Raw genomic sequence first — 14,158 nt, forward strand, 5'->3', positions numbered from 1 at the left:
GAGAGAAGAAAAATACAATCAACTGTAATATATTTTTAAAAAGGATGTGTGACATTAAATTACGTGACTGTTGAATTAAGAGACGTGTGTATGTATTACAAAGAGATGTGTATAGTGGACAGATAAAGTGTACTGTATATATGTCAAATAAGTGGCCAACCCCGTATTAAAAAAGAGATGGTGAGTAAAATGTAACATCCTGGAAACCAGTAACGCTAAAGCAAGCTCAGGGTACTACAATTCAAAAAAAATGAAAAAATAATGAAAGAAAGGGGAGAGACAAAGAGACATAAAAATACATTTATAAGGTGACATCGTATTGAATACATATCAAAATAGTTTTACAAACTAGGGCATAGGCAAATAATCTCAATATATCTGATATAATAAATCACCCCTGATATGGTGGGCAGTGTCTGATGGAACCATTTGATTAAGTAGTCTAATGCCAAATGGAGCCCCAAAAGGTATTCTTATTATTATAGAAAGAGACCTTTCTCTATCTCTACACCATTGTAGACTATTTATGAAAAATTCCATTTCTATATTACCGATAAGGTCATAACTCATTGAGGGCACGTAGCTCAATTCACACAACTGTCAGTAATTATATGTGCATGTCTATATAGAGTATGAATGTTTAGAATCATGTACAGTCATGGCTGAAAATTGTGGAACCCTTGAAATTTTTCCAGACAATTATTGCAATTACACATGTTTTCTTATATATATTTATTTCCATTGTGTGCGTTGGATCAACACAGAAAGCAGGCAAATTCTCGCTTGTTTATTCCCATAGGGCATATATTGTGTGCATGTCTTATTCAAGATGTTTTTAAAAGTGTCCCGATTGTTATGTGCACTTTTAGTTTTCAGGACATTGTCCCAGTTTATGGAACTAAGATCATATCTCAGCCGTTGGAAATTAGTGTTCCTGAAGTTTTTTGTCCTTGTAGCCCCTCTGTTTTGCGATCACTGTTACCCAAGTGACCCCAACACGTACATTTTATATTGATGCATAGATGTTAGTCCTTAAATAACCTAAAGAAACATAGGTCAAACTCCGTACATAGGATTGCTGCGTCTCACCCCGACACGCGTTTCGCCGATTCTTCTTCTGGGGGCGTGCTTACTGGGGGGGCTTGTAATCCTTTTAAATGCCTCATGGCCAAAAAGATGAGGCTAAATCATCATGTGATGTCTAATAATAATACAATACGATTAGATAGACATCACATGATGATTTATCCTGATCTTATTGGCCATGAGGCATTTAAAAGGATTACAAGCCCCCGAGTGAGAACGCCCCTGGAAGAGGAATCGGCAAAATGCATGTTGCGGTGAGACACAGCAATCCTGACACATTATTCAGGTATTTAGTACACTTTATGCACTTTAGCATGTGGTTAACCATTTGCATTTAGGGTAATTAGGGTCAACTTGACCTGTTAGAGCTTTACATTGTTTACATGCACTTAGACACCTTATAATGTTTTGTAAAGTTTCTCCATACTGAGACCTGCTGAATTTTTACATTGTTTACATGTACTCAGACATCTTATAATGCTTTGGCAGTTCCTCCATACTGAGACCTAGGGTGATAGCAGGATGTTTTTGGTTTTTTTTAAACTGCAAATTGTTTTATCATGTCTTTGGTAATGGCACTATATCTTATTCTGATGGTTGTCGGTCTGCCTTCTGAATAGGGTTAAATTATAGGTTTTGATACTTGCCATCTTAGCATTATTGATTTTTTTCTTCGCCCTCGATATTGAATTGTTTTTTGTAAACCACTGAGTCTAACAATAATAATTTTAACCTGTATTTAGTGTGTCAGCTTGCTGCTTGTCTTCTGGTCTGACTGAAGCGATGGCCGGGGGACCACCACGGTGCAGGAAGACTACTGTACACAAGATGAGGTGCAAGCAACAAAGGGTAGATTTATTGGAAGGCAAGGGATGAAGGAAATGAGGAAGATGCAAACAGGGGTATGCAATGGTAAAAGACAATTTACAAGAGTTATAAACTTTATCTTTTCCGTAAAATAGCACGGTGCTCCAACTATTGCAGACTCAAAATATGTCTAACAAGCAAATGTAAACAATAAACAATTGATGATGCTACATATAACCTCCCTGGCTTTTACTAAGCAGGCCTCACGGCTCCCGCGTGCTGACTATTGAAGCCTACACTAGGCCCTAACAGGTGCACCAAACAGGAACAAACTCACGGTGATGTTGGAGAATCAGCTCCAGTCCCAGGGGGGCCCCCAGCAGTCTAATATGGTGGTGCGCACAGCTTTCTGTCAGCTCTGTGAAGCGTGGTCTTCTCCTTGCTTCTGGATCCTAGGGATGCTCCTGGTAACTGTAAATCCCTTTCTCTGTATCTTCGTGGCTCTCTTGCAGCTATATCAGGACACAGTTCTTCTCTCTTTCAGCTATCAGCACAAAAAGTCCTCTGCAGCAGCCTCAGGTCACACACGCTGCTCCAGCTCCACACCTGCACTCTGCACAGACTAGTTCATCACACCGACTATTGCAGGGGAGAAGCAGAACATTCCATCAAGCCAGACAAGGGGGTGCAGCCTCTTAAAGTGACAGCGTGTTCCTTACTGTCCATAACAGCACCTCTCTTACATGACCAATAGCATCCATTATATATTTGGACATCAATCTTAATGATAGTTAATAATAATAAACTGATTTTGATATCATTTCTATACACCGCTTGTGCCCTTTGCTTTCTTTTTTAGGGGTTCTGAATAATTTACATTTTATATTCAGTCTGGCCTACTGGTTAGTATTAGGGCCACATGTGACCACTTTTGTTTGGTCCTACACCAGTTATGAAACGTAATTTTCTTTCATTGTAGTCAAAAACCTGTTTCTGTTTTTGCTGGCCCTGCAGACTTGCTCGTCAATTTATACCAAGGTAGTTGAAGTCCCCCATAACAATGACTTCTCCCTGATTCGCCACCTCATGTATTTGCTTCATGAGGATGTTTTCTGCCACTGCCATTATATTTGAAGATTTACTGTATAACAAACCTCTAACCTCTATCAATACTTTACTATTCTTTCTTCCCTTTATCTCCATCCACAGGTACTTTATATTTTCATTTGCTTCACATATATTATCACATAAGGTCGGTTTTAGAGAATATTTTATATATATATATATATATATATATATATATATATATATAAAACTCCCCCTCTCTTATTTGTCATTCCTGAACAAACTAAAGCCCTGTAAATTAACAGCCCAGTCATAGCTCTCCTTCAGCCATGTCTCTTCACAGTATTTACTGATGAGGTTAATTAATTTTTTCATTTTAATAGATCAGACTTTTATGGCTATACAACATATATATTTTTTTAAGATCTTTATTTTAAATGGGGGAAAAGGGAGATGATTTGAATTTTTATGTTTTAATGTAAGTTTTATGTTTAAATTAATTTTAATTTTTAAAACTTTATTGTATTTTGTATTCCCTTTAACTGTCTTGAACATATGATCACCTAATCGCTTGCACACTGTGCACATTTATTAGGCAATTTGTATTTTTAATGATTGATTTTATTATTGTACAACTACAGAGCTGTCGGTCGATTCAAAAGGTTAGTAAACCTGAAATCTGAATATTTAAGAAAGTAAAAGTGAGGAGAATATCTATGTGCGCATAATTATTGGGCAACTATTACATGTACATTTTCTCATTTCAATTGTTTTTGTTTCATCTGTTACAGTGCGAATAATAACCAAACAAAATGTACAAAAATAAATGTATAACATTTCAAAAACATATATATCGGTGATCAATATAGCCACCCTTCTATGCAGTAGCAGTCATAAGCCTTCCATCCATGCAGTCTGTCGTCAGATAGGTGTACTCTTTTCCTTCACCATAAATCTCACATTTAAGAAGGGCCAACAAGTTCTCAATAGGGTTTATATCACGTTAGGAAGGGGCAATGTCATTATTCTTTAATCTTTAAGGCTTTTACTGGCTACCAAGCAGTGCAGTATTTCAGTCGTGTACTTCAATGCATGCAATGTAGACTTTCCCGTACCACTGCTTAAGAGTCTTCTAAAAACTGGCAGCAGGTTTGGAAGTTGATTTTGAGTCCATCTTCAACCCGAAAAGGTCCAACCAGCTCATCTTTAATACTACCAGCCCATAGCAGCATCCCACCTCCACCCTGCTGTCATTTGAGTCGAAGTGGAGGTTTGTGCCCATTACTGATCCAGCCATGCGCCCATCCTACTGGCCTGTCAAGAGTCACTCTCATGTCATCAATCCATAAAACCTTTGAAAACTCTTTCTTTAGATTTTTTTGGGGGCTTGGTCTTAACATTGCAACTTATGTGTCTTGTTCAGTGATGGTTGGGTTTCCGGCTCCCTTACCTCGACCCTGTCTCTGAGCACTGAACACCTTGTACTTCTGAAGTTGTAGTTCTGGAATCAGGAAGATAATGGGCTCCTGCTTGCTTCACGTCTGATTCTTTTCAAATCTGATTCTTTGGCAGTTAATGTGGGTCTTTTTATCCTACACATTTTTGTGAACCTGTTGACTATTTGCAACAAAACTTTGACGAATCTGGAATAGTTCTCCAATGTCTTAGCAATTTCAAGAGTGCTGCTACCCTCTGTAAAAAAATTTTAGATTTTTTGACTTTTCAATCCGTTAAATCTCTTTTTTGGCCCATTTTACCTGAAGATAACAAGCTGCCTAATAATTGTGCACACTTTCATATCCTTAGGCGGCACTTTCCCTCATTAGGATATGTGCACACGTTGCGGATTTTGTTGTGGATCCGAAGCGCCTTTCTGCGCGGATTTGCACCAAATCCGCAAAGAGTGCTCAGGCAATGTTAATCAAGGGGAATCCAGAATTGTGGTGCACATGCTGCGGAAAATTCCGCACTGATTCTCAGCGTTTTATTTTCCGCATCATGTCAATTTTTTTGCAGATCTGCAGCGTTTCTGCACCCATTGACTTACATTGAGTCAATCAAATCCGCAGCAAAAACACAGGTGTAAAACCTGTAAATGCCGCAGTCTGAGAATGACAGTGGCATTAACCAGGTTAACAGTCACATGCAGAGCTGCGCTCCACTCAAGGCTACTACAGGCAGATGATAGCTGAATAACACAGGAAAAGGAGCTGGCTCACCTCCTGAGTACTCTGCATTCATCCCCTGCTGATGACGCCGTGCATATAAGGCATTCATCGCCTAGGGGTTAAATAAAATAGGTCGCCCACTCACACCTGTTTGTCATTCTATTAACCCCTTAACGACCGCCGATACGCCTTTTAACGGCGGCCGCTAAGGGTACTTAATCCACAGCGCTGTTAATTAACGGCGCTGTGGAAAAAGTGAATAGCGCCCCCCAGAGTCGGATTTTCTCTGGGGTCTCGGTTGCCGAGGGTAGCCGAGACCCCAGAGAACATGATTCGGGGGGTTTTTACCGACCCCCGAGTTGCGATCGCCGGTAATTAACCGTTTACCAGCGGTCGCAACAAAAAAAAAAACGCGATTTGCCGTTTAATTTCTCTGTCCTCCGATGTGATCGCACATCGGAGGACAGAGAAATGTGGTCCCCAATGGCCCCCAATAGCCCCCCAATACTCACCTACCTCCCCCGGTGCTCCTCGTGTCTCCCTATGGGCGCCGCCATCTTTTTTCCGGGAAAAAATGGCGGGCGCACGCGCAGTGCGCCCGCCGCCCGTCACCCGGAAGATCTTTGGGGTCTCGGCTGCCGGGGGTAGCCGAGACCCCAAAGAACATGATCGGGGTCGGTTTGCACCGACCCCTGCTTTGCGATCGCCGGTAATTAACAGTTTACCGGCGACCGCAAAAAAAAAAAAAAAAGCGATCAGTTATTTCTCTGTCCTCTGATGTGATCGCACATCAGAGGACAGAGAAATAGGGGGATTCGGGGACCCTATCATACTCACCCGGGGTCCCTGGGTCCTCTTCTGTCTTCTCCTGCCAGCCGGCTTTTTCATCATGGCGGGCGCATGCGCAGTGCGCCCGCCATCTGCTGCCATCTGCCGGCCGGCAGGAGAAGACAAGTTGGGGCTAAAATTAGGGTTAGGGTTAGGGTTAGGGTTAGAGTTAGGGTTAGAGTTAGGGTTAGGGTTAGGGTTAGGGTTAGGGTTAGAGTTAGGGTTAGGGTTAGGGTTAGAGTTAGGGTTAGGGTTAGGGTTAGGGTTAGAGTTAGGGTTAGGGTTGGGGCTAAATTTAGGGTTAGGGTTAGGGCTAGGGTTAGGGTTAGGCTACTTTCACACTAGCGTTTTTTGGCTTCCGTCGCAATGCGTCGTTGGAGAAAAAACGCATCCTGCAAAAGTGCTTGCAGGATGCGTTTTTTCTCCATTGGCTTGCATTAGCGACGCATTGCGACGGATTGCCACATGTCGCATCCGTCGTGCGACGGATGCGTCGTGCTTTGGCGGACCGTCGACACAAAAAAAAATACATGTAACTTTTTTGTGCGACGTGTCCGCCATTTCCGACCGCGCATGCGTGGCCGGAACTCCGCCCCCGCCTCCCCGCACCTCACAATGGGGCAGCGGATGCGTTGAAAAAACAGCATCCGCTGCACCCGTTGTGCGGCGCTTACAACGCTAGCGTCGGTACGTCGGCCCGACACACTGCGATGGGCCGAGTACGACGCTAGTGTGAAAGTAGCCTTAGGCTTCTTTCACACTTGCGTCGGTACGGGGCGGTCGCAATGCGTCGGCCCGATGTACTGACGCACGTTGTGAAAATTGTGCACAACGTGGGCAGCGGATGCAGTTTTTCAACGCATCCGCTGCCCAGTCTATGTCCTGGGGAGGAGGGGGCAGAGTTACGGCCACGCATCCGCGGAAATGGCGGATGCGACGTACAAAAAAAAGGTTACATTGAACTTTTTTTGTGACGACGGGGGCTAAAGTTATGGTTAGGGTTGGGGCTAAAGTTAGGGTTGGGGCTAAAGTTAGGGTTAGAGTTGGGATTAGGGTTAGGGTTTGGATTAGGGTTGGGATTAGTGTTACGTTTGGGATTAGGGTTGGGATTAGGGTTGGGATTAGGGTTAGGGGTGTGTTGGATTTAGGGTTTTGATTAGGGTTATGGTTAGGGTTGAGATTAGGGCTGTTTTGGGGTTAGGGTTGTGATTATCGTTAGGGTTGTGATTAGGATTATGGATCGGGTTGAGATTAGGGTTAGGGGTGTGTTGGGGTTAGGGTTGGAGTTAGAATTGGGGGGTTTCCACTGTTTAGGTACATCAGGGGGTCTCCAAACACGACAGCCAATTTTGCGCTAAAAAAGTCAAATGGTACTCCCTCCCTTCTGAGCTCTGCCGTGCGCCCAAACAGTGGTTTACCCCCACATATGGGGCATCAGCGTACTCGGGATAAATTGGACAACAACTTTTGGGGTCCAATTTCTCCTGTTACCCTTGTGAAAATAAAAACTTGGGGGCTAAAAATCTTTTTTGTTGGAAAAAAAAATATTTTTTTATTTTCACTACTCTGCATTATAAACTTCTGTGACGCACTTGAGCTTTCAAAGTTCTCACCACATATCTAGATAAGTTCCTTAGGGGGTCTAGTTTCCAAAATTTGGTAACTTGTGGGGGTTTCTACTGTTTAGGTACATTAGGGGTCTGCAAACGCAACATAAGTCCCGCAGACAATTCTATCAAAGTCTGCATTCCAAAATGGCGCTCCTTCCCTTCCGAGCTCTGCCGTGCGCCCAAACAGTGGTTTACCCCCACATATGGGGTACCAGCATACTCAGGACAAATTGGACAACAACTTTTGGGGTCCAATTTCTCTTGTTACCCTTGTGAAAATAAAAATTTGGGGGCTAAAAAAATCTTTTTTGTGGGAAAAAAATATTTTTTATTTTCACTACTCTGCATTATAAACTTCTGTGAAGCACTTGGGCATTCAAAGTACTCACCACATATCTAGATAAGTTCCTTGGGGGGTCTATTTTCCAAAATGGGGTCACTTGTTGGGGGTTTCTACTGTTTAGGTACATTAGGGGTCTGCAAACGCAACATAACGCCCGCAGACAATTCTATCAAAGTCTGCATTCCAAAATGGCGCTCGTTCCCTTCCGAGCTCTGCCGTGCGCCCAAACAGTGGTTTACCCCCACATATGGGGTACCAGCATACTCAGGACAAATTGACAACAACTTTTGGGGTCCAATTTCTCTTGTTACCCTTGTGAAAATAAAAATTTGGGGGCTAAAAAAATCTTTTTTGTGGGAAAAAAATATTTTTTATTTTCACTACTCTGCATTATAAACTTCTGTGAAGCACTTGGGCATTCAAAGTTCTCACCACATATCTAGATAAGTTCCTTGGGGGGTCTATTTTCCAAAATGGGGTCACTTGTTGGGGGTTTCTACTGTTTAGGTACATTAGGGGTCTGCAAACCCAACATAACGCCCGCAGACAATTCTATCAAAGTCTGCATTCCAAAATGGCGCTCCTTCCCTTCCGAGCTCTGCCGTGCGCCCAAACAGTGGTTTACCCCCACATATGGGGTACCAGCATACTCAGGACAAATTGGACAACAACTTTTGGGGTCCAATTTCTCTTGTTACCCTTGTGAAAATAAAAACTTGGGGGCTAAAAAATCTTTATTGTTAAAAAATATATATTTTTTATTTTCACGACTCTGCATTATAAACTTCTGTGATGCACTTGGGCATTCAAAGTTCTCACTACACATCTAGATAAGTTCCATGGGGGGGTCTAGTTTTCAAAATGGGGTCACTTTTGGGGGGTTTCTACTGTTTAGGCACATCAGGGGCTCTCCAAACGCGACATGGCGTCCGATCTCAATTCCAGTCAATTTTGCATTGAAAAGTCAAATGGCGCTCCTTTGCTTCCAAGCTCAGCCATGCGCCCAAACAGTGGTTTACCCCCACATATGGGGTGTCGGCGTACTCAAGACAAATTGTACAACAGCTTCTGGGGTCCATTTTCTTCTGTTACCCTTGGTAAAATAAAAATTTGGAGGCAAAAAGATCATTTTTGTAGAAAAAATGCGATTTTTTTATTTTCACGGCTCTACGTTATAAACTTCTGTGAAGCACCTGGGGGTTTAAAGTGCTCACCACACATCTAGATAAGTTCCTTAAGGGGTCTAGTTTCCAAAATGGTGTCATATGTGGGGGGTCTCTACTGTTTAGGCACATCAGCGGCTCTCCAAACGTGACATGGCGTCCGATCTCAATTCCAGCCAATTCTACATTGAAAAAGTAAAACGACACTCCTTCTCTTCCAAGCTCTGCGGTGCGCCCAAACAGTGGTTTACCCCCATATATGGGGTATCGACGTACTCAGGAGAAATTGCACAACAACTTTTGTGGTCTAATTTCTCCTGTTACCCTTGTGAAAATAAAAATTTGGGGGCAAAAATATCATTTTTGTAGAAAAAATGAGATTTTTTATTTTCACGGCTCTACGTTATAAACTTCTGTGAAGCACTTGGGGGTTCAAAGTGCTCACCACACATCTAGATAAGTTCCTTGGGGGGTCTAGTTTCCAAAATGGTGTCACTTGTGGGGGGTTTCCACTGTTTAGGCACATTAGGGGCTCTCCAAACGCGACATGGCGTCCGATCTCAATTCCAGCCAATTCTGCATTGAAACAGTCAAACGGTGCTCCTTCACTTCCAAGCTCTGCGGTGCGCCCAAACAGTGGTTTACCTCCACATATGGGGTATCGGCGTACTCAGGAAAAATTGCACAACAAAATTTGTGGTTAAATTTCTGTTTTTACACTTTTTAAAATTAAAAAAAATGGTTCTGAAGTAAAATGTTTGCAAAAAAAAGTTAAATGTTCATTTTTTTCTTCCACATTGTTTTAGTTCCTGTGAAGTACGTAAAGGGTTAATAAACTTCTTGAATGTGGTTTTGAGCAGCTTGAGGGGTGCAGTTTTTAGAATGGTGTCACACTTGGTTATTTTCTATCATATAGACCCCTCAAAATCACTTCAAAGGTGATGTGGTCCCTAAAAAAAACATGGTGTTGTAAAAATGAGAAATTGCTGGTCAACTTTTAACCCTTATAACTCCCTAACAAAAAAAAAAATTGTTTCCAAAATTGTGCTGATGTAAAGTAGACATGTGAGAAATGTTATTTATTAACTATTTTTTGTGACATATCTCTCTGATTTAAGGGCATAAAAATAAAAAGTTTGAAAATTGCAAAATTTTAAAAATTTTCGCCAAATTTCCATTTTTTTCATAAATAATCACAAGTAATATCGAAGAAATGTTACCACTAACTTGAAGTACAACATGTCACGAAAAAACAATCTCAGAATCAGCGGGATCCGATAAAGTGTTCCAGAGTTATAACCTCTTAAAGTGACACTGGTCAGAATTGTAAAAATTGGCTCGGTCACTAAGGGGTTAATTGACAACACCAGAATATAATTATAATTTCACCTGAAAATGTTTTGCTAATCCGAAAGGTTTTTGTTTTGTTTTTGTGCTGTTTTAATCCTAAAGGTTCACATACTTTTACTACTAATAGATTTTAAATTGTTGGATAATCCTAAGGATTATCAGCAGGGGTGCAAATATTCGATCAGCAGGGGTCCTAATATTAGCGCCCCTTGTGATCATTTGTTTGAGCAGGCAATGTCCTGTGTGCTCTTCAGGGTTTACAACAGATTGTAGGCTGATTGTATGGAATTGTATCATTGCTCCACTGAAATGAATGAAACATTGCGATCATCTACTGAATGTTCACAAAGGAAAGTATGGTGTGGGCAAGTACAATAGCCTGGATAGCAGTGCAAACAGCTACGGCATTTGCAGGCTGTGCCATTTTTTTTGTTTGTTTTAATCATTATTATAAGGATCCAATAAGTATCGTTTCTCCTTGCGGAGAGTGACATGTTAAGCATGCTGAAATGAGGAGACTTAAAGCCACAATGCTCCTCTGGGAAATATGCAAATGGTCTCTTCAGAGAGCAAGAGGACTAGAACTCTAGTGCCACCTATTGGAAGTAGCAATCCTAACAGTCAATGTCGACCCTTTAATGAGCCTTGTCTCATGACTTTTATCCCAAGTCTTGTGACAAGACTCGTTAAAGGGTCGACATTGACTGTTAGGATTGCTACTTCCAATAGGTGGCACTAGCGTTCCAATCATTATTATAAAGTGACTTTGCTGGAAATTGTTTGCTGTAGGAACACAATTCAAAATTGTTCTAAGGGGGCCCCAACTCTTCTAGTTATATCCCTGCTTAATATTTATGGCTTTCTTAAGGAGAGTCCATTCACAAGATTATATAGATTCTTTATTGGGGATTTTGTTGCTGATTTTATTTGTGTTCTCTCTGTGGTGATAATCCTATGCATTTCTGTACAAAAAAGATCATACTGCTGAATTAAAAATTCTGCTGCTTCCTCTACTATCCATGCTAAAAAAAAATTTCCTTAGTTTGAAAAAGAGGTTTTGAAAACAGTCTGGACTTCTATTGTATTGCAAATTATTACAGATTTGCCTTGCCTGCAGCATTGCCCTATAGCCAATCTGTCATGCCTAGACCCAGGCTGAAGGCTTGGAAGAAAAAGTGGGCCTGTTATATTAGTAGAACTACAAGTGCCATTGTGCTGTGGTATCACAGACTGGACCCTTGCTGTTTAGTGAAATGAAATGTGTTAAAATATTTGCCAGTACCTCTAGACTGTGAATAACCTATTTTCATTAAACAGCCCTGGTGCCCATAGGTGCTATTGACAATAGGGTGGTATAACAGTGAGACTATAACTGCTTCTTCTTTCTTCTCACTCTGACAGTAGAACTATAAGTGCCAGCATCTTAGGCAATTTACAATTTACTACTACGCAGCTGGCATTCATTCATATTGGAGGTGCATTTCTTGCAAAACTACAGGTACCAGTATGCTTTGCCATTTATAACTGAAGTCTGCAGGGAGTTTTGCTACGGCAGTGGAAAGAGCATAGCTATGTTTTGGGAAATTTTTATAAGAGACCAGAATAAAATCTAATCATATAAGCACAATCACTTGGATCTGGAGCTAGAAAGTTGTCATACTTCAAAGTGGCCACTAGATGGAGCCCCTGTCTAAATTTACAACTAGAGCTAAACTACCAGGTTCTCATTCCAGTTGTAGCTGCATCTACAGGTCCTTCTCAAAAAATTAGCATATAGTGTTAAATTTCATTATTTACCATAATGTAATGATTACAATTAAACTTTCATATACTATAGATTCATTATCCACCAACTGAAATTTGTCAGGTCTTTTATTGTTTTAATACTGATGATTTTGGCATACAACTCCTGATAACCCAAAAAACCTGTCTCAATAAATTAGCATATCAAGAAAAGGTTCTCTAAATGACCTATTACCCTAATCTTCTGAATCAACTAATTAACTCTAAACACATGCAAAAGATACCTGAGGCTTTTAAAAACTCCCTGCCTGGTTCATTACTCAAAACCCCCATCATGGGTAAGACTAGCGACCTGACAGATGTCAAGAAGGCCATCATTGACACCCTCAAGCAAGAGGGTAAGACCCAGAAAGAAATTTCTCAACAAATAGGCTGTTCCCAGAGTGCTGTATCAAGGCACCTCAATGGTAAGTCTGTTGGAAGGAAACAATGTGGCAGAAAACGCTGTACAACGAGAAGAGGTGACCGGAACCTGAGGAAGCAGTGGACTGAGTCTGGTGTGGAAACATCCAGAGCCACCGTGCACAGGCGTGTGCAGGAAATGGGCTACAGGTGCCGCATTCCCCAGGTAAAGCCACTTTTGAACCATAAACAGCGGCAGAAGCGCCTGACCTGGGCTACAGAGAAGCAGCACTGGACTGTTGCTAAGTGGTCCCAAGTACTTTTTTCTGATGAAAGCAAATTTTGCATGTCATTCGGAAATCAAGGTGCCAGAGTCTGGAGGAAGACTGGGGAGAAGGAAATGCCAAAATGCCTGAAGTCCAGTGTCAAGTACCCACAGTCAGTGATGGTGTGGGGTGCCATGTCAGCTGCTGGTGTTGGTCCACTGTGTTTCATCAAGGGCAGGGTCAATGCAGCTAGCTATCAGGAGATTTTGGAGCACTTCATGCTTCCATCGGCTGAAATGCTTTATGGAGATGAAGATTTCATTTTTCAGCACGACCTGGCACCTGCTCACAGTGCCAAAACCACTGGTAAATGGTTTACTGACCATGGCATTACTGTGCTCAATTGGCCTGCCAACTCTCCTGACCTGAACCCCATAGAGAATCTGTGGGATATTGTGAAGAGAAAGTTGAGAGACGCAAGACCCAACACTCTGGATGAGCTTAAGGCCACTATTGAAGCATCCTGGGCCTCCATAACATCTCAGCAGTGTCACAGGCTGATTGCCTCCATGCCACGCCGCATTGAAGCAGTCATTTCTGCCAAAGGATTCCCGACCAAGTATTGAGTGCATAACTGAACATTATTATTTGATGGTTTTTTTGTTTGGTATTAAAAAACACTTTTATTTGATTGGTCGGGTGAAATATGCTAATTTATTGAGACAGGTTTTTTGGGTTATCAGGAGTTGTATGCCAAAATCATCAGTATTAAAACAATAAAAGACCTGACAAATTTCAGTTGGTGGATAATGAATCTATAATATATGAAAGTTTAATTGTAATCATTACATTATGGTAAATAATGAAATTTAACACTATATGCTAATTTTTTGAGAAGGACCTGTATAGCTGATGGGTTGCTATGTGCACTCATTCTGGCTGTATGTCCTGCTCCAGGGGATCCAATGCTAAATGATAGCTTTATAGATGCATTATGTGCTGACTGCTAAAATTACAATTCGGATACAGTATATACAAGACTGCAAAGGTTGTAGGCAGATTTGAAAACGGGCGTACCTAGAAATCATGGGCTCCATAGAAAGCTTCCCAAAAAAAAAAAAAAGATAATATTCGCAGGAGAGCATATTTCAGAACTTTGCAAAGTAATTGTCCTCCTACTAAAGTCAGGTAAAGTACCCTCCACACGTCCAGTATGATGATCCTACTGTACCCCACCTCAACTCCCACAGCAAAGTATAGTGACCCCAACATAGTATGATCCCCCAACTTTGACTTTTGACCCCCTCACAGCCCTCCATGACCCCCC

Source organism: Ranitomeya variabilis, chromosome 1 (assembly GCF_051348905.1).
Source record: "Ranitomeya variabilis isolate aRanVar5 chromosome 1, aRanVar5.hap1, whole genome shotgun sequence".
In the NCBI taxonomy this organism is placed as follows: Eukaryota; Metazoa; Chordata; class Amphibia; order Anura; family Dendrobatidae; genus Ranitomeya; species Ranitomeya variabilis.